The sequence below is a fragment of the Triticum dicoccoides genome, chromosome 5B (assembly GCF_002162155.2).
Source record: "Triticum dicoccoides isolate Atlit2015 ecotype Zavitan chromosome 5B, WEW_v2.0, whole genome shotgun sequence".
NCBI lineage: Eukaryota > Viridiplantae > Streptophyta > Magnoliopsida > Poales > Poaceae > Triticum > Triticum dicoccoides.
In genome coordinates this window covers 699,739,318-699,742,895 of record NC_041389.1, presented here as the reverse complement: position 1 = coordinate 699,742,895, position 3,578 = coordinate 699,739,318, and the positions used below count along the sequence as shown (strand labels likewise).

General features: G+C 49.2%; 1 pseudogene; it reads left to right on the top strand.

The window, feature by feature from the left end:
* The first annotated feature begins 1,208 nt into the window (after nt 1-1,208).
* LOC119310590 lies at nt 1,209-3,288 on the top strand (annotated as a pseudogene).
* Nucleotides 3,289-3,578: the final 290 nt, after the last annotated feature.

Below are 3,578 nucleotides of genomic sequence, written 5' to 3'. Positions count from 1 at the left end.
GCCGCCGCCCCCTCCCCCCCTCTAGATCTCATCTAGAGGGGGCCGCCCCCCTTCCTCCTTCTCCTATAAATAGAGGGGCGAGGGGAGGGCTGCAGCACCACATCCAAGGCGCAGCCCCTCCCCTCCCCAACACCTCTCCTCCTCCGCAAGAGCTTGGCGAAGCCCTGCCGGAGTACTGCCACTCCATCACCACCACGCCGTTGTGCTGCTGTTGGAGCCCCTCTTCCTCAACCTCTCCCTCCTTCTTGCTGGATCAAGGCACAGGAGACGTCACCGGGCTGCACGTGTGTTGAACGCGGAGGTGCCGTTGTTCGGCGCTAACATCGGAATCCACCGCGATCTAAATCGCTTTGAGTACGACTCCCTCATCCGCGTTCTTGTAACGCTTCCGTCTTGCGGTCTTCAAGGGTATGAAGATGCACTCCCCTCTCTCTCGTTGCTAGTTACTCCATAGATTGATCTTGGTGATGCGTAGAAATTTTTTATTTTCTGCAATGATCCCCAACAAAAGGCTGCCAAGGCAATGCGACATCGATCTTGCTGGAGCGGCGTAGATCCGCCAGGAGGCGGCTCGGACGAGGTCATCGGGCGGCCGTGGAGAGACGACCAACTACCGAGGAGATGGAGCATGAGAGCGGTCGGGCCCGTCGATGGAGGAGAGGAATGAAGAGGAGAGATGGGAGGGCCGATGAAGAAGGAGAGCATGCTCATCCACACCGGCACCGACGTGTCTAGTGGCGTGCATGTGTGGAGGTCGTGGGGATCCAGATCTTGCAACAAGCTAGTTGTTGCGGGGTGAAAATTGTAACAATGGTCCAGTTGCAAAGCTAACTGTAAAAAAAAATACTACCAAACCATGTGATTGAAAAAATATCCGACAACCATAAAGGCGATGGATGCGTGCAGAAAGATCGATGGGTGGTGAAAAAAAGATACTCCCGGACCATGTGAGTTAAAAAATATCCGACAGCCATAAAGGCGATGGATGGGTGCAGAAAGATCGATTGAGTGGTAAAAAACATACTTCTGAACCATGTGATTAAAAAAATATCTGACAAACATAAAGGCGATAGATGCGTGCAGAAAGGTCGGTCGGATGAAGAGAAAAGTTTCCCTTCTTTTTTAGGTAAAAAAAGAATAATGACCCCATCGCACAGACTACACTCCACATCGATCCCCTCTCGAAACCCTCGCCTCCGCCACCCACCATGCCGCCGCCGGCGGCGGCACCAACGCTGCCGGACGAGCTCCTCGAGGAGATCTTCCTCCGGCTCCCGCCGGACGAGCCCGAACACCTCGTGCGCGCCTCCCTCGCAAGCAAGCTCTGGCTCGGCCTCCTCTGCGGCCCTCGCTTCCGCGGCCGCTACCACGACCACCATGGAGCTCCCCCCATGCTGGGCTTCCTTCACACCTGGCTGGAGAGCTGGGAGGATCAAGGCCCCGTCCCACACCTCACCTCCACCACGAAATTTGGCGCGCGCATTCTGGACCACGAACGCGACTACTCTCCGCTGGACTGCCGCCATGGCCGCGTCCTTCTGGGGGATGATGTGAATCAGATACCCATGGCGCTCGTCGTCTGGGACCCCATGACGGGCCGCCGGATGGAGCTGGAAGCGCCCGGCCTGGTGGTCGACAGCCACCGGGCCGCCGTGCTCTGCGCTGTGGGCGGCTGCGACCACCGTGCTTGTCACGAGGGTCCCTTCCAGGTGGTCTTTGTTTGCGTGGGCTCGAAAGGAGATGAGGACGATGATTGCATTGCGTATGCTTGTGTGTCCTTGCCGGAGACCGGTGACTGGAGCAAGCAGTGCCCTCTATTTGATCAGTGGGGCGAGCCATGCCCTCCTCTTCTTCTTCCGGCCGAAACATTCTTCGAGCCAATGCCCCCTGTCCTCGTCGAAGAAGCAGCACTTCACTTCATGCTCGAGGTTGTTGATGATGATAGTGTAGGAATTCTGTAGTATGACTTGAGCTCTCATAGCTTGTCACTGATTGATGCACCGTTTGAGGGTTCTCAAATTGCCACTGCCTCTATCCTCATGGCCATGGAGGATGGCAGTTTGGGGTTTGCACATGTCAGTGGATCAACACTCTGTCTGTGGTCAAGACTGATGGGTTCTGATGGAGTTGCTTCATGGAGTCAACGTACAATTATCAATCTCAGAAACCTTCCCCCCATCCAAAATCCTGAAGAAAGCCTTAGACTGGTTGGATCCGTGGAGGGCCGTGATGTCATCTTCGTGACCACGGAGCTGGGCATCTATGAGATTAATGTTGAGTCGCAGCGATGGAAGAAGCTATGGAAGAGAAAGAAATTACATGCCCTGATTCCATACATGAGTTTCTACAATCCAAAAGGTATAGTTGTATCTAGATGTCCTTTTTGTGATTGGGGAACAACTGTTAAGCAATACTGTATATAGGTTAGTGGAGCAAACAAAATAATGAATCTCTGATCAGATAGTATAAAATTACATTTCAACTGTTCCCAATCAAACTTTGAGTGCTTGGTAATTACAACTAGTCATGATTACTTAACTGTCAATTTTTGCAGAAAGGGTGATGCCCAGTGACACGACACGTTGACAAGGTATGATCGAATATGCTTAAGGGCAGGAGGCCACTCTCATCAAGAAGAAATATGACAAGGTTGGAGGCGAGATGGGCCTTGTGATGAATTATCTTGTAATGAACCTCCAATTGTTGCAGATGCAGTAGAAACCATGTGCCCTGTTGTTTTATTTGCTTCAAATGCATCTGCAGACAGCAGCTTTGCCTTACTATTTTGAGAACTCTACAGTTTGCTCTCCCAACTCTCTAAATTTATCTCTGGAAGAAGTACCTTTGAACTTTGGTGAGTTGATAATGATGATATGTCTTGAGATGATGATGGTTTCTGCATGTTATCTCACTGATATGCCTTAATAATTAATTTGATGAAGTGTTCACTTTTTAGCAACGCAGTGTTACTGACGAGTATAATCTGTAAACTGAATCTTGAGCTGTATGTTCAGGGAACTACAGATATGAGCCTGCATTGCTGCCTGAAGATCTTATAAGTTTCTATTTTGCTTCAGTAGCTCCACAAAACTTCATGAAGATCTTGAGTAGTTCGTTATTTGTTGCATAAAGTTTGGCCTACAGTACACATAATAGTAGACTCAGTGTCGATGTAGTGAGATGAAGATGTTCATATGTTTGGTCAGAGTGGAATGCTACAGTGATCATTGCATCTGTTTTTGGTGTAATTCTAATTTTCAGTTTGATTCCACTGGTTTTCCTTCTTAGATAAGATCTTTTACTCAAAATCCGGAACACATATATCTCTATGTTTTTCTGTACCTAAATTTCATGGAAGAGGTATAGTAGTTCGTTGTTCGATGTTGTTCGTCCTTGATGGGAAAAACAAGTTGCTTTTGTAGTTTGGCTGTTTTTCTGCACTCACGTGTTCCTCATATTCGGATCTTATTAGTGCACATTGCTAGATAATTGCTTGTTGTTCTGGGGTATATCTGGGGCTTCGGTAAGATATCATGTCCATTAAGGCATACACGCATCAACAATGGTTGGGGTATGCT